The following is an 18432-nucleotide window of genomic DNA, read 5'->3' on the forward strand; positions in this document are numbered from 1 at the left end:
AAAACATTTTACTAACATTTTACAACATAAAAAATGCTCACACAAGCACAAACACAACCAGCGCTTGATGAAATTGTACTTCTCGCTGACGACGAATGACCCAGAAACATTGCGACTGTTCTATACGAGGAGCCACCACTTCGTCCACATTGGCCGCCTCTGAGTTTGTGTGAAAACACAAACTCTCTTTGTAATCTTGCTTTAATTGAATTTGCTTTGAAATCTGAATGATTATTTAAAAAAAAAACTACTCTTGCTTCTTGACAATCAAATTGGCTTTGATGGCTTAATTTGTTCTATGCCAACAAGTGCTTTTGCAATGTAAACAACCAGCATTGGAATATTCAGTCTGTATAATCTCTGACATAAATATGTTCAGTACATTAAAAGTCAATACACTTTCATGATGTCACTGAGCTGCTGTAGTTTATCAACATTTTCAATGTAAGATTTAGTATCAGAGTGAATTGACTGCAACAAACGCTAACAATTAGTCGCGTGTTCTTGATCTTATTGTTTATAAGGTAACGAAAGATGTACACAGACCCACTAACGTACCCACGTAAACATCAGTAATGACAGTGCCTGGGCTAGTTCCTGGGTGAGCAAGTCTTACCATAGGTTTAGGATTCCAGCCGCTGATAGCGCCAGACATTTAATTGCCGGAGAATCTCTGTACGTCTAACGGCAGCTCTTTCTTTTCGGAAAGGGAAAAAAAAATTCATCCTTTTACTTTCCTTCCTCTCCACCCATCTTCACCCTCCCTCAAAAAAAAACTTTTTTTTTTTTTTACCTTAGCGTTATAAGCGCTGAATCTTTAGAGCGATAAGAGGCCGAGGGCTGACTGTAAATCTCTTTAGATTAGCTCGAGGTTTTATGTGCCTTCAATGAGATGCTCCACGACATCGCAAGTCAGACACATCGTAATGTTCCATGTCCTTTGGGAGTTTACACACCTACGTGGAGACGGATTGAAAAGAGGGGGCGAAGACTTTGTGGGCTTAGGAAACAGGCTTGGAGATATATGCATATGAATGCATGGAGTTACAGAGGACCTCACAGTATATGTAAATACCTACATGGGGACGGATGACAAGGGAGGTGAAGGCTTTCGGAGCTTAGGAAATAGCTGGCGTCGATTCTAGGATATATATGCATATCAGTGCATGAAGCTACAGAGGAGCTCTCAGTAGGCCTAAATGTTCCACCTGAAAGATTAATAGTAGCATGCGTACATTGCAAGTCTCTTGGCATTGGTAGCGTTGGCAGTTTTATGTTTGCCTGCTCGTGGCATGTGTCTAGTATAGAAGAAAGAAAAAAGTCTCATTTCTGCCGTTGTTTAAGACAAGACGTCAGTTGTCTGTGCCGTATAACTCTCTCGGTCTTTTGCCTAGGTACGTTAAATACTAATTTCACATCCTCGTGTTTTACCAACGCTCGGCCTGGTTAATTGCATGGAAGTTCTTGCCCCCCCCCCCCGCCCATGGTTAATAGCTAGAGGAGTCTTGCTCAGGAAGGGCTTCAACGTTCTTGAGCCTCAATCTCTGACCCTCCAGCGGCTTTGCTCGTTACCTACCAGTTTTAGCCTGCTTGTCAACTTGTGTGAACCTGGACATGTAACACTCACGTCATGCCTCTGCCCTCTCCTCTCTTCTTTGGAAAGTTATCTACTTTTTACTGTTCTCTGTTCTTGTTTTTTTTCTCGCCACGCCCCTTCTCCCAACCCTCCCGGTAGGCTAGTCTTGCTGCCCCCCCCCCCTCATCCCTCTAAGACAGAGAAGCTCCAGACTGAGTCAGGCACCAGCTATGCGAATCAAGAATTTGAACAAGCCAAGTATGTGCATTTTTTCTAACACAACATGCACTTCAAAAAAATAAAAAAAATGGCCAGTTTAAAAATAAAAACTTTCTCGAGGTAATAAGAAAATTTTTATCTCAAAATGTTTTTTTTTCTTTTGTGGGAGATAAATCTAGAAAATAGTCTAGTTGGAATTACACTATAGGAAGCAGAGAGACAAGTGAAGGGGGGCGCAGGGTGTGAGTTCAGTTTTGAGTGGGGGAGGTCATAGGTCACGCAAGAAGGAAGTAACAGCTTGAGTGAGTGAACGTAGAAAGGAAATGTGGGGTCTACGAGGATAGACAGATAAAACCAGCCCAAGACAACGTGCAAGTTAATCAGACTTGATGTTCAGATAGTCCCTTCTCTAAACTGACTTTACACAGACATTCTTCTCGTGCTGGGACATTCGAATATCATTTCAACCTTGCATACGGCTAAACATAACGCAAGAAATAAAATGGAAAAGAAAAACTGGGGAGGCGGGTAGGGACATCAGAAAGAAAAGGTTAGCCTTGAACGAGCAAAACAGAACAGGTGCAAAGTAAGTATTTCAAAAAAAAAAAAAAAGTTTCCTTGGCATGATGTCTGTCTACCTGAGTTTCAGCCAGGAGCATAGGGTCAAGATAAAGGATCTCTTGTGTGGGTAATGCTTAAGAAGTGCCTGAGGAAGGGCCACAACAAAACAATAGCTTCAAACCTGCTCCAACACCATCGTAGTAGATAGAATGGAATAAAGTTCAGCCTAGTACTAGAGAACCTCCTCTGGCTGCAGTGGATTGGTTTATAATAACCTTTGCTCGATAAATCAAAAGAAAAAGTCTGTTTATTAATATTGATAATAGTATTTGTATAAAGTGTGTCTCAGTGATAGGGCAAAGTGTAATTGGTTAAACTATTTCCCTGTTGCATTTAGGGGCTCAGCAAGCACAACTCAATTGGACTGACATCTCAAATACAAATCCCTAGTCTCCATTGGTATTCTAAATGTCCGTTAGTTAGTCTCGGAGTTTAGGCTTTTTGTTTAACATGACGTTTTAACACTGCCACACAACGCGGTATCGTGAAATTGACTTCTGCCCATGGTTCAAAATATTTGACTTCTTTTTTTTTTTTTTTTTCTATGACATACAAACCATGCGTCCAATTGGTTTGCCTCTTGATTTTGTCGAGTATTACGAACAGACCGACGTTAAAATAGATGTCATGTAAAACTAATGCTCACTAAACACCCCTATTACAAGCGATGTCAATTCTCACCGTACGCTATAGCCTTCTACTGGTCAACTAACACATTTGAAATTTTATTCATTATTTTTTGAAGATGTGTATACAAGGAATGGATTAAACTGTCCTATGTATGATAATTGTGTGTGTTGGCTTTAGAACGGTTTTCTTTCTTTGCTATCACTCCATTTTAATATGTAGGCCTTTATATTTTTGTATCTATATGTTTTACAAACAGCACTTTTTTTTTTGGCCAACGTAAAGGCTTTAATATTTTATGTTCATATTTCTAACTAATTTCATCTGATGAATTTTTTGTTCAAATACAATATATATATATATTGAAAATGTAATTTGAAAAAATATATATTGATGGGAAAACCACTTCACATCTGGCAAGGCTTTTAAGTTCTAGAATGTTCAAATTCATATCATCTGCCTAGCAGAAAGGTTTCTTATGGCAGGTTGGGCACGATCGCACCCTTTTCTTTTCTTTTACCAATTAGCCGAAAAATCGTCTAGATTCAAGATGTAAGTCCTGGTCTAGAACTACATATTAGTCCAGATCTTGAAATAGATCTAAGCTTATATCTAGAACTAGATATAGAATCTTGATATAGAATCTACTATATCTAGACTAGAACTCGTATGAATTTACACATTTAATGTTGGAATTACTAGACTTAGGCCAATGTTATGATCATGAATAGTAGGCCTTTTGTTACCAGGTAATGGTGTACTATGCTGTTCGTATCCGATTCATTCCTAATATGATACTATTGTTTACAAAATAAATAAATCTACTCCCTAAGCTGTCAGAAGATAAGTTATTGCCTTAATAATTAAAATTTTGTTCAAATTATCAATACATTTATAATATATATATTATAAACATATCTAGATCTGGGTTCTATTTAGTCTGATTCAGACTGTCAAGTGTAAGCCCCTATAATTTGGAAATGCAAAAAATGCGCGCTATAAAAGTAGTTTGTTATTTTTGAAACGTAACTAAAACCAAGTTCGTATCAAAATTCTTTTTTAAAAACAATATTTGAATCAGTATTGTATTCAATGAGTTAGTTAATAAATGGAAAATATATTATGTTTTATAATGATCCATTGACACTTTTACCATTGTGACTTTAGATGTACATTTTTTTTGTACCAATGCGCGAATCTATGAATGAAGCTTGAGTTATTAATGAAGAAGTCTGTGAACTTTTAAAAAAAACGTTACCTCCCCTGAAGTTTTTCATTGAAAAGTGGTGTAATGTTTTGAAAAATCTTGCATATATAATTTAAAAAATTATATGGTTCACTTTCGTAAAAGAAAAAAGTGGCCGTTGCATCAAAACTTTGAATGATCTAAAATATCATAAATGTCCTATTTTTATTTTCTCTCTTTTAGTTTCTGATATCTAAACGGGACGGACGGACAGACAGGCACACAAAACTAATAGTGTCAGCGTCTTTTCCCCGCTAAAAACGTGATTAAGGTATCAACAAGCACTCTAGATAAATTCGGATTGAGAAGTACAGTCTGTGAAGGAGGTAACTTGCAAATCATGTGGGCCCTTGTGTATTAAACACTTAAGCCTAATGATGGCTTCCGTCATATTTACAATAATCATTCAGCCCTAAACACTTGTATTGGTGTATTATGTATAAACACAAGGTCCAATAACATTATGAAATTGTATTACTGGTATTTCTGATGTTAACAACATCCTCGTCTGAAAACCAGCACCAAGAAATAGATCACGTTTCATCTTAAGTGTACTTCATTTCCAGAGAAGAGAATTCATAGTGCTTTTGGAAACATTGTTTGATAACAGTCAGGAATAGTTCTAAAATCTATTTGACTTCCTTCTCTTGCTGTAGTAAATGTTTCAGTGTACAGTTTAGAACATTCTTGTCTTGAGAACTAATGCCATCTTCTTGAGTCCACATGAGCAGGAGCGGACTGGATGTCACAATCGACCCGGGCATTTCTTTACAATCCGGCCAATACATTTCATATCATAATGATGTGGGGTAATATATAAGATAATATAGACGCTCTGTTGCTTTTAAAAAGGATGAAACCTACAAGTAGCATTGTCTACGGATGTATGTTAATAATAATATAAAACATTTAACAATTTAATACGTGTCATTGTGACATTCTTGAGGCCCTTTCGGTGGCCTTACCAGCCCATTTGGGTACCGGCCCAACGGGCATTAGCCCGAATGCCCATATAGCCTGTCCGCCCCTGAACATGAACAACGACTCGTCGCTGAACTAGTCGTCTTGTTCACGTCTGTGACTAGAAGCAAGTCCTGTCTCAACAAATTGAACACTACTTATTGTTTTACTAAATGGCACAAGTTGGAAATAATGAGATTACATTCTAACTTGAGTTGAATACTGAAATCAACCAATGATATGTGTAGGTAAATGGGGACTTCGTGAAGACGTACGCAGTGTAGGAGTTGCCCATGTACAACTTCAACAAAAAGGTGGAAAAGAGAGAGAGGAGTCTGTTTCTATATCTCGCTCTCCCCTCTCTCTGTTTTCACCCCTAGGCACACATAATGACTAATTTGGTCCAGTGTCTTAACTAAGCCAACCACATTTTTATTTCTAATCCTAAGTTAACGGAAGATTCTATATATAGCCTTTGTAAACAGCTTTTCTAATTTGCCTTTTGGTAATCTGAACGTGTTTACGTGTCCATTAAAACCTGGTCTAGGAGCTCAATGCCATATCATATTTCATGTATAGATAGAGATATGTATGTATCAATTCTACACTGAGTATCTTCAGTTTTATAGGTGTGTTTACTGGTAGACTATTTCTGTACACTACCTGGCAATCAGAACTCAACATGTATTGATTTTGTGTTCCTCTCTAACATTCCATACATCTTGACTACTACTTACGCTTTGGTTAATTTGATAATTTTAACGGTTTTGCATAAACATTAGTAAACGAATACATTGTCTGTCTGTAGACTACATTGGGACAACAATCAATTATCTTCAATGACATGGATATTGTTTTTACGGAGGTTAGACGGGGCGGGGCGATGATCTAGTCAATAGAAGTATTGCTTCAAAGAACTTACTAATAAAAAGAAAGAGCTTTGCCACGAAGACACGCCTTCTCTCAATTTGCTACAAACTTTAACGGCGTACACACCATAGTACACATCAGTACACTCTATCCCAATTGTGTACATAACACAGCTATTGTACTCTATGCATAGGTTTCGTTAAGCTCCTATAGTCACTGAATGTTTTTTTTTCCCTCACGATATTCTTTAATACAAGCCCAAAATAATTCAAGACATTGTACAGTCCAATGTTTGTTCTATTCTTCCCTACTGTCAAGAGTCCTTTCCCCCCCCCCTCCCAAACCTGTCTGCCTGTAGACACAATGGTGTCCAGCTGTGTCGCACATGCTTCTCCTTCTCAACTGTTTGTTTTTGTTGTTCTCAAAATTCCCCCCTCCCTCTCCTGTGTTGTTGTTTTAAACTGTGTGTAAATGCAGACAAGGCATGTTCATTATAGCATTGTGTTTTTACTTAGGTTACGTAACACCATCGCGTTTGCTTTACGAGTTTAATCTTACGAGGGAAGGTATCACGTCTTTGAAATAGAATCCAGACAATTCTGGTGTGGCTAATATTCAATGCAACTGGTCATCCTCTGCTTCCAACTGACCTTCTACCTACTGGTCATCAACTTTCAATTCTCCGCTAGACGTTTACAAAAAAACCTGACATGACTGTCTCTTAATGCGGTCTTTGAAACATTCAAAAACCGCATCACAAACCAAGAGATTAGAGTTAGGGTTACTGCAGCGATTGGACCCCATGATGACCAGCTAACTATCGTCAAAAAAACGCAAGCTTAAAATCTATGGCCATATTGCAAGATCTTCGGGGCTTGCAAAGACCTTCCTTCAGGGCACAGTACCAGGAAAAAAGAAGAAGAGGCAGACAGAGAAAGTGATGGGAGGACAACATAAAGGAATGGACAGGCCTGCCATTGAAAGAAGTTCTAAGGCAAAAGACAGAAAGGAATGGGAAAGACGGTCGACGAATCTTGCATAGTGCCCCAACTGTCTAACAGACTAAGGGATAGGTAAAGGTAAATCTCTCAATGGGACCGTGAAGTGCGCGAGGGAAGTTTCTTGAGACTCTTTGACGAGTGAAAATGTTGGGGGCTCCGTCAACTGGGCGACCATACTATCATAGACTTAAGAGATTTCAACAGTTAAGGACCTTTGCCTTGACTTTTCCTAAACGAGCTGAGGCCAGGCTATCCCTTTTATTCCTACCTTGTGCCACGACCATCGTGAGAGAATCGTCATTGTCAACACGGCCCACGGCGTGAGAGAAATGGATAGTTAGGACCCCACAGGAGGAAGAATGCTATTGTTCGTTTTGCCATGTAGCCTTTCCATGTCGCTTCGTGGATTGTTCTCCATGACTATTCCAATCGCCAGACCGGAAACACATGACCCCTCTTTCCTTGTACAGGAGACCTGTTAAAGAAATGATAAACCAGTTTCGCTTAGAAGCTATTATGTCTCTTCTAGATTTCATATCTGACTGAATCATCACAATGTTATCAGTACGTGGTTTAGATTTCAATGTATAATCGAGACATCATGTTATCTGATTGAGACATCATGATGTACTATGTAGGTACTAGTGAGAACCATTCTATAATATATCTATATTGTTTACGTGTTTCACCCATTTAGGAAACTTCCATTTTGGTGACACTTGTGTACATCTTATAATTGAAACATTGTATTTATTTTCATTCTATTTCCACATTCATACTTTGAAAAAAATAATAGGTGTATGAAAGAGTAACAAAGAAATAATCCAACTTTATTGAAGCTATGTATTACCTGTTAACCAATAAACTTTAATCTTGTGATGATAATAACAACACTGATGTCTTCTATTCTGATGATGAATGATGAATGCAGTGTTTTTCATGAAGAAACTTTCATCTTGTGAGAGCATGCAGCTATTTCCAGTTCAAATAATTCGTTCAAAAGTATCAAGTTATCTAGGTAAAATAATTGTTTAGACAAGATGGTCTGTGAATCAAAACAGTGGAGAAAAAAAATGTCGGAATAGAACTTCTCGGATGGAGAAAGTTGTTTAAATAGATAGATCTAGAAAAACTCCTGGATAGTGTCAATAAAACTAGAGGGAGATAATCGATTCGTGATAGAACGTTGTATGCAGAGGTTAGAATCGAATTATTAGCGGCCCCCAAAAGGGGAATAGCCGCTATGAATTTTGTGTGGTCTGTCTGTCCGTCATTCCGTCCGTCCCGTTTATATCGCAAAAAACTAGAAGAGATATTGAAAATCCGATATCATGATCTTTTAGATCCTGCAAAGTTCTAATGCAACTGCAACTTTTTTGTTTCCTAAAAGGGAACCGTTACATTTTATGAAATTATCCATGCAAGAAGTTGTTTTTTTTTTTTGTTTTTTTTTTGTTGTTTTTTTTTAAATCACCATGTTAACAGCTATTCACTATTAATAGTAAAAGTTGGGGGAGAATATAACAGCAAAGTGATGGGCCCTTGCAATTTAAAAAAAACAACAACATTGATGCAAACGATATTGTTCTTTTCTAAACTAATGTTGTAAAACAAGAAAAACAAGAAAACTTTAAAAAAAAAACCAACAACGACAACGCTTGTAGTTTGGATCGGTAATATAATTGTATTTGTGATTGACATAGACTTCTGTGCGATAGAAATATTTGTACCAGTTGTTTTTGTTTAGCTTTTAGCTTTCTCGGTGCGCTATGATCCTATCACTTGTCTGGACCACTTGGGAAAGGGGGAAGGGAAGAAGGGGGGTATCTTGGTGAATGTTTACATGATCGTTTTTTTTCTTATGCATAACAAAAAGTTCACTCATTGCTCAATGTTCCCCAATGGAAATAATTCAGCTTATACCACCACATCTGTCAAGTACGATTTCTTTCCCTCGTTCAAGACACCAAACAAAATAATTAATACCCAATAGTTAATTAACTAACTGGTTAACTTTTTTTTTGTAGTAATTCATGTGTTGTCAGGTAAATGTCTTCATACACTTACATTGGAGTACTCTTAGTTTATACACACTTTAATGCACATTGGAGTACTCTTACTTTAGACACACTTTAATGTACATTGGAGTACTTTTAGTTTATACACACTTTAATGTACATGTCTTGTGTTTTGTTGTATAAAAAAGAAATAATTCATAATCTATGTGTGTGTGTGTGTGTGTGAGCAGGTCTAACATTTAGGACAGGATGGTGTGGCAGTAACGGAATACAAATATAGGTCTCATCGTGTCAAGGAAGATCTAGTTCTACCTCGAAACAAACTAGTGTGTGTGTGTTTGGGAGTATGTTCCAGTGTGTGTTTGTTAGTTTAAAATTCGACAAGGCATTCAACTTTAGATTCGGTCCTGGCAGCCCCGCATCACCGCTGCCACAGTCTCATCATCACCTGTAAGTTGTGGCACCTCTGGGAGGGAGATGCTCTTGCTTACCTTTAACTTTGAATTCCTGCTTGGTTTGACTTTATATTACTTCCAGACTTTTGGCAGATTTCGTTTTATAGTCTCAAGTATTGTTCGCCTACTCAACAAGAATTCATCTCACGCAAGCCTTTAAGTTTAGTGCTGCGCCATTTCACAACTAAACAGACTGCCACCATGTTGAAACGTTTTTATCCTGGGAGTTGCTTCTAGACTTCACACTGTACATCGGGAGATATTTACTTGGTGCATCGGGTTGGACGCTGCTGCTGATTGTCCTTCTTGTCAGTGCAGGATTCATTAGTGTGTCGCTTTGAGTTTTACCCGAGACCTTCTTTCAGGCGTTTTTTTTGTTTTGTTTTGTTTTTTTAGATTACAAAAACCTAACCGCTCCTTGCTGTGTTTAAATTGTTGAAAATTTCAATAACTGGTAGAAATAGTTTATGTTTTTAAACATAAGATGGGTTTATCTTACCCGTGTGTGTGTGTGTTCATTCATATTTATGTTATTTTTAGATGTTTCTTTCAATTTAAAAACTCCCTAGAATAAAAGTGCCCCAATGCTTAGTGTGGTTTCTGAAGATACTGATTGAAATGAATTGTCTTCAACAATATCCATAACTGTAAGATATGGAGCCGACTCGCATAAGCCGCTTGACTACAAGGGGGCTCAAATTCGAATCGAGCTGAATTGTGTTTGTTGAGCGCATAAAGGCAGCATGGAAACATCCTCCCAGGCACCCCCTTCCATCCCACAGGTCCACACAAAAAAAAAAAGATTGGACCATTGCGCACTGAGAATGAAAGATTGCGCTGTAGGCCTACAAAAGTAATTAGAAAAACAAGGTTACAGAAGTGTATGTGTGGTATGACGGTCAACCCGATAATATGAAAATCTACTTATTAATTGTTGTTTTAAATTATGTCCAACTTATATGCATACTAAATAGATTTTTTCACTTAAAAAAACATTTTTTTGTGTAAATGTAGTAGTTAGTATGACAGAACTTACTTAACTTAAAAAAATTGTCAAAACTCTAAAACCATTTGCATAAATGTGTTAAAAATATGGAAAACAACTATCTCCCCTACTAAAGAGTCCTCCGTGTTTGTTAACATTAATAGTGAATAGTTGTAAGTGGTGTATTTTTATGAAAAAAACTGCTTGCATAAGTGATTTTAAAAATTAGATTTTTCGCTTTTAGAAAAGAAAAATGTAGCCGTTGCATCAGAACTTTGAATGGTCTAAAATAAATATGTATAAATAATGTCGGATTTTCACTATCTTTTTCTAGTTTACGAGATCTAAATGGGACGGACGGACAGACATTCCACACAAAACTAATAGCGTCTTTTAGCCTTTAGGGGGCCGCTAAAACACCCTGACCTCATTTTCTCAATAATTCCGACTGTCCCATGGATCGCGATTGTTTAGACCTCCCTGTTTATTATTAGGTTCATGACTTTTTATCATTAAGCTTGTTACGCAGGTTCCTGTAGGTTCATGACATCTCTTCCTTTAGGTTACCAAATACACTTGACAGCCAAACTGCTCCAAACCAAGCCACATTTTGGTTGAACTTCTGAAGCATAATTTCCTTGTCATCTTGATGCAAACAAATGTTTAGTCAAACTTTGAGCTCAACAACAAAACCTGCAGGTTTTTTTTTTAGTGATAAGTGAAGCTTCCGAAGCATGAGAGTGCTGACTAATTCACTTGGCTTCTGCTATGTAGATACTCATCAAGTAACAATGCCAAAGAAATGTGTGCAGTCTACAAAACTTTACACAACTAATGGAAGAGCTGTTGTTTTTTGTCTGCATTCAAACATCAGACTGATCTTCTTGTTATTATTCCTCCCTTTGCTTCACTTTCTGGTTCATATTCTGTCTAACTATATTCACAGTCATTTTCTACTCGTGATCAAAGTGGTGGCCAACATTGCCATATAAGTTTCCGATTCGCTTGGGCCACAACAAAAAATGGTCGGGTCCAATGGAAATGACTTTATGTGGCTTTATTATGCGCTGTGGGCCCAGACCGGTCCTTATAGAAGGCCTGAGAATTGACCTGCAACGTCACAGCTTGTGGGCAGTGTAGACCTATGTTTCGTTGCCACGTCGTACAGGTCTGTGAAGTGGCAACGAGCTATTGGAGGTCAGTGTTCAGGCCTTCTCTAACGCGTTTTTGAAGGGTCCCAGCTGGTCACGGGTCGGAGTCAGATCACAGGCCATTGTTTGTGCATCTCTGAGCTAGTGCATCTCTAAGTTAGTGCATAGAAAGACGATAGACAATGAATAAGAAGAATGTATTGGTGGGATTTTTCTTCTAATAACTAAAATAAATGTCCACTTATTTCAAAAAACAAACAAACATTGCAGTTTCTTTTTTTTTTTTTTGTTGTTTATTTTGTTAGATTCTCGCCATTCCGGAATACATTAACATTTTTAAAAGCAAGCTCTTTCTGTGAAATATCACAGAGCCGGGCTCACAGACTGATTCATTTATTTCAATTAAACTTGTCGAGACTCTGGCTGGCGGCCATACATCATCTTTTAGCCCGGCGCACGCGGGGCGTTCTTGGGGCGCCATCGATGTCGAGGGGGTTGGGGAGAAAGATGTGCCCCCCCCCCCGCTCACCCTTTCTCTGGGCTGTTGGTGGTATGGATGAGGGACTAGACTAGTTAGTAGTTTGATCAGGTGTGAAGGTGGTCATATGACCCGATTAGGAGCGTGTTCCATGCTAATAGGATGACATATCGATAACATCTTTCTGAAGGAGATACTGTATTCCTTGAATGTATTAGAAGTCTTTTTTTTTATTATTAATTTTTTTGTTTGGTATGGTCTTTATAGAATGTGTGTGTGTGTGTGTTCGTGTGTATTGTTGTAGCTCTGAATAATTATTCCGATCCCATATGTAGGCGTATGTAGAATGGCAGCGTTTCTCAAACTGTAGGGCTCTATGTTTTTGTTTTTTTCAAGGGTGATAATAAGTCTGTTGAATTGGCAAGAGACAACAACAAAATAAAAAAAAAAGACAATATTAAATGCTTAAAATTAAATGATTAAATTTGGAGGTATCGTCAGTTCATCTTTTCTGCGTGGTCGTGCGGTTTGCGCGCTGAACTGTCGTTCGGACTTATCGATGGTCCCGGGTTCAAACCCTGCCCGCGCCCATCCTCCGTCGTTCTGCGGGAGGTTTTGCACTAGGAAGTCAATGATCTTCAACTCTGAAGGAACATCCGACACATGTCAACCATTTTAGAAACAAACATTTTCCCAGTGGAAACGTTCTAGCTTTGCAAGAGGTGTGTATGAAACAAGATCGATTGCCTATGACAACATTTCAGTACGCCCTTGGTCAATGGGATGCTAGAGTGTACCGTCATCTTGTACTACAGAACGGTCCCAAGTATGACGTACCATCGTTCTGGTTTTGTGTTTATTTCTCAAACAAAACAGGCTCGCTTCAAGACGTCTTGCTGTGCACATGGATGACATTACGATTGTCAGTCCCATTGTAAACGTACAGGCTTTACCATCTCGAATGTCTCTCCTAGGGCTGGATTTCAATGAGGGCAGGCGGAACTGCAGCCTAAGGAAATTCATAAGAATGGGCCCCCCACTTAGAGAAAAAAAAAATACTATTTCGACGGGTCAGCAACTTTACTTTTATTGTAACATTTTTCACAGTTGGTAACACCGGTCTGGTTACATTGAGTTCGGCGCCGCAGATAACATCCGCCGAGCTATTGGAGCTGTCGTTTATATGCAGTGGGCGCCTTCACATTGCGGCGTGAAGGGCAATGAAACGGCAGACGCCCTCGCAAGGGAGGGTGCAATGGCAGCCACACACCTCGAAGCACCAAGCACGTACTTACAAGCAACGGCACAAATCCGAGCACTCATTCATGAGAAGTGGTTAAAGTCCTGGGAGGAATCCGACAGAGCACGTGGTGTCTGGCAGCGCATGCGTCACCCAGATCGCGACGATCCATGGTGGCGACTGAGGAGGTCAGAGCAGTCAATAGTTGCGCAGTGCAGGACGGAACACTGTCCTATTGGGGCATACTTTGCCCGGTTCCGCACTAACTTTGACTCCCGATGCCGTCACTGTGGAGAGAGCGTCGAAACAGTGTCGCATGTCTTGTACGAGTGTCCCCAGCTCCGCGAGCTAAGGGGGGACTTGCCTGTGCAGTCACTCGACTTGTATGGTAGCTATGAGGCACTACGCCGGACGGCTAAGTTTCTTGCCAGAGCACTACGGGAGGACTAGTCCTTCCTGCTCTGATTTTTCAATAGGAGTTCATCTCAGGTTACATTGAGTAAAACCTTAAACATTTACATTTTTGTCACTCAAATATTCATATTAAACAATTTTATTTTTTTTAAACGAAGGACAATTTAATTTAATTAACAAGTACTCTTTATTTTACAATATGGCTTGCTTTTAGATATTAGTATTCTTATTACATAAGTTGATTTGTATTAAAGCTTTCGAAAAAATGTAAGGCCTACACGCCTATACATACTTCAGTACTATTTTGTCTTTGACCTTTTGAATGAAACATTTTTTTAACCTGCGCTCCACATGAATAGAGTAATATATTACATTACAATTTTATATACAATATGCTTATAAAATTTTCATTGCTACCTTGAGCGCGCTGTCTCCATTCTGTCTCCTCCTGTCTTCACTTAAAAACCAGCTTCATGTCTCTAAGTCTCGCTCGTAAAGATTCGAAATAAACTATTTGAACATTCTCTTCGAATTGTGTAGCCTCTGTTCATACTATTGTATCACTCCATGACAGGGGATCAGACGGGGAAGTTCTTAGAATTTTTGTTTGACAATCAGTTACATTAGTAGGTCTACTTGATATTAGTAGGTCTACTTGTTATAAGTTATTGACCTTGGTTAGGCCAAAAATAAAATATGCATCCTCTGTTTGGGACTCCTCAACTCAAGAAAACATTAAGAAACTGGAACAGGTAGAGCAGTGAGATTCCTAACATACGAATATTCACATTTGACTAGAGTAACACCTTTAGTAAAATCACTAAATTTAGAAAGCCTTCAGGACAGAAGGCTCAAAAGTAAAGTAGCAATTATACATAAAACACTGAACCATAATCTTCAAATACTAAAACAAAATTTAATAAATACTCTGAAAGACACAAAGATAAAGGCACATTTCTCGTTCCATATGCTAGGATAAATTTGTACAAAAGCTCCTTCTTCCCTAGTTCTATTAGAGCATGGAATGGGTTGTCTGAGCTAGCCAGGAAAACCAGTGACTTGGCGGAGTTTAGGTTATTGGTTAACATGCATGACTGAATGCATGACTTGTAGGACGTAATCATCTTCTTTTTTGGAAGTAACGTCTGTATCATATATGAGTAAAGTAAAGTAATGCTCCCCATTCAGACCGGTCTTGACACCTTTACTTTTCTCAAACTAATGTCAGGTAACCATTACAGCTAGGTGAACTCAGGGGCGCACCAAAAATCTCAAAATTAGAACCCGAGACCACAGGCTCGGAAGCCAAGTGCTTTACCCCTCAGCCACCGGGCCTCCTATATTATTAGTACTTCTACTAGATTAGTTGTAATATTTTCGCGCTAGCTGTCTCCGTGCACATGATTAAGTCTTAGCGTGAGACAGAAAGTCGTTCTGATTAATCTACGCGAGAAAAGAAGGAACCTTTTGCTCATTATTCGATTTGTCGGGACTAGGTCAGACAGATCATTGCGCCAAGATGGTTGGCATTCAGGCTTTAATATAGCAGACTGTCTACCTGACATTTGACATTCCACCAATCTCTGGCTATCTAGTGTCAGTATCAAATGTTCCATGACAATAGTTTTCACAGTGTAGAATTAGTCTCATAACGATAAAGATCAAATAATCCTTCATCAAAAAGCCAAATATGGTTTCAGGTTGCTTTTGGGAGTTTATCAAAAACCTGGATCATATTTCGTTGAACATTTCACCTTTATTAGTATTATTGTATTATTCTAATTTGTTTGAAAAGAAAAATGGAAATGAACTTTCTTGAACTTTCTCTCCAAAGATTTATCACGTGGGGGACTAGTGGTGCGGTTCAAATCATTGCGCTAAGAATCAGGGAACCAGTGGTTCTCAGCCCTTTGAAACACGAGGGTCTCTTGTGCATTTTGTGATCGGTCGTCGCTGAACTGCTGAAATGTTGATCTAATTACCTCGCCTCCCTGTAGACTAAGAAATGACCAATGTCTGGTCCACCATGGTCCTTGCACCAGATACTTTCATAAGATGGTTGTCCAAGAAACAGTTCGAGGATCTTTGGAAGGCAGAGCACGGTGCGGGGACGGCGTTATTCTAGAGCTCAATACATGCACTATGTCAATAGACTCTAGTGTTGTGACTTGAACTGTGTGCTGGGTCTAACATCTGATATTGGACTGTGTATGCATTGGATCGTGGGGTGGGGGGGGGGGGGGGCAGGAGTGGGAAGCACTGTGTCAGTTTGACCTTTGTAGACCAACATGACATTAAGACAAGCCTTCTGAGTACAGTCATACTTCGTTTTATTGACTTAATGTACAGTCGGCCCTTTGGCTGGACTCCACTCTGGATAGCCGGGTTTTTGTTGGTCATATCTAATGATTGATCACATTTGTTCTTAGTTTTTTTTTTAAAGTAGATTTAAGTTGTGACAACGAAATACTATTCCTATTTATGAATCATCCCGCCCCCATATCCCCAACTCACCATGTAAAATAGTAGAGAGGTAGGCGTTGAGTTAATTAACTCATCTCTAGATGAAGTGTGGCGCGATGCTACGAATGCTATAGATCTCGATGACCGTAACATGATATGAGATGATCAAAGTAGCAAGATAGAAGGTACTTTATAATGTGCACTTACTAATACATAGGGCTCAATCTGGGCTCACTGTTTGGAGAAGACGTTCAGTTGGGGGGGGGGGGGGAAGGGTTTGGGTTTGACTTTCACAATGGAGCTCATTCACCAATCGTAAACAAACAACATTTAGTCACGTGATCTTATTGATAAAACAACGAAAAAAAACTGTCACGTGACAACCACGATGAATTATACATGAGATCGTAAATTATATAGAAGAGATAGAGCACCACGTGGCTAAATGTTGTTTGTTTACGATTGGTGAATGAGGTCCATTGAAGCCGGTTTTAAAATTGACCTTTTTTAACGCTTTATTTTCTCTATGTTTCAGACACTGACCAAACACTTGTCCAGAGACGTCAACGTCTTGATACGTTGGATACAGCACTGCTGTCATTGGTAAGTTATCACTGGAGACTTTTAGGGGGTCATCAAGTAGCACGATTGTGTGTGTGTGTGTGCCCAACGATGACAAGCCCAAACTTAAACTGTATGGCCATATCGCAAGGTCCTTCATATCTCTTTTGACTTGACTTCTTTGAGACTAGATGATACGAGAAGTGGAAAACAAAACAGTAGAACTACAACATTAAGACGTTGACAACTATGTGGCTTCATTTATTTGGCACATTCATGTCAGCTAGTTAATTGCAAGGATTAGACTCCTCTGTCAGAGCGTTCCTAGCCATCTTCCCATAATGCTAATTTGGTATAGGTGGCAGATATGTGCTGATTTCAGCACCTTTTTTAGAACATGTTTCCCGTTTAATAAGTGAATTAAATTAAGTATTCTTTTAGTATCCCAGTTAAATCTTAAACCTAATAGATATGTCACTTACTAAGGACATACGAAACTCAAGGATGGTTGATACAGATGGTTAACATAAAATAGCAGATTCAAAGCGACTGTCACATGTACTCGACATCTGACAATGTTGGATCAAATGGTGTGACGCAAACACTGAATGGTCTACTCTACTGCATTGGGGAGACATAATCGTGGGCGGAGAATCTATTCTTCATTTCAAAGGTTTCACAGAGTTCTGGCTTTGACGTCAACTCTAACCAAACTTTATCCACGCTACTAATGTCGTGTTTCATATTTCTTCTATTTCTGAACTCTGCTCTTGCAAGCACCTTACGATAGTCCTGTCGACCCTCTCGAGTCAGCGTCTGGGAATCATTGCTCATTTTTCCTTTGTGACTTTCAGTATCGAGTGAAATCCTTTTTGTGTGTAAGCCTCACGGCGTGTGAATCGAATCTCTTTTGGTATAAATTTAAAAATTGAAGTTGACATTATTTCGTAATATATAAATAATTTATAGCGAGGGCACCAACGTACCACTCTTGAGCTGTATAAATGAACAAACATCTTACTCACTGGTTGATCTGAATTGAATCCCTTTGATTCCGTTGCATTCTGTTAGTATGTGGATCCCTAATACCTATCCATAAGAGCGCTTTATATACATTCATTTACAGTTGAGTATTTGGAACAAAGTCTTCCCTATTCTAGATGTCATAGTAAACTTGTCATTACGTATGTGTTCTGTGTAGTGCTAGAAATGAAATCTAACGTTTGCGTGCTTTTGAAACATACTCGGATAATGAATTCTCTTTTTAATCACTTAACAGTGCAGTTGCATCTTTTTTTTTGTTTTTCTAAATTTCGGTTTTATATACTTTGCTTTAGTTTTTGATTGAGCTAATATATCAGTATAATACAGAACGTGATACTTATTCGGCCTGCGCATTTTAATTGCCCAGTCTAGTTACTCGATTTGTGAAACAGTTGAAACTTAGAAGTCAGGTCAATGACTGAAAACTTGAAGTCAAGTAGATGACTGACACCTAGAAGTCAAGTCAATGACTGACACCTAGAAGTCAAGTCTGTGTAAAAATG

At 38.7% G+C, this 18432-nt stretch overlaps 1 protein-coding gene across 1 annotated transcript in view; it reads left to right on the top strand.

Annotated features, from left to right (window-relative positions):
- The window catches only part of LOC106055813 (muscleblind-like protein 2a), a 293711-nt gene that overhangs the window by 144600 nt on the left and 130679 nt on the right, over positions 1 to 18432 (top strand). Inside the window, exon 4 of the mRNA XM_056012958.1 lies at positions 16860 to 16927. The gene's annotated coding sequence lies outside the window, so the exon portion shown is untranslated. The remainder of the gene's footprint in view (positions 1 to 16859; positions 16928 to 18432) is intronic.

This window comes from Biomphalaria glabrata, chromosome 15 (assembly GCF_947242115.1).
Source record: "Biomphalaria glabrata chromosome 15, xgBioGlab47.1, whole genome shotgun sequence".
NCBI classification, from domain to species: domain Eukaryota; kingdom Metazoa; phylum Mollusca; class Gastropoda; family Planorbidae; genus Biomphalaria; species Biomphalaria glabrata.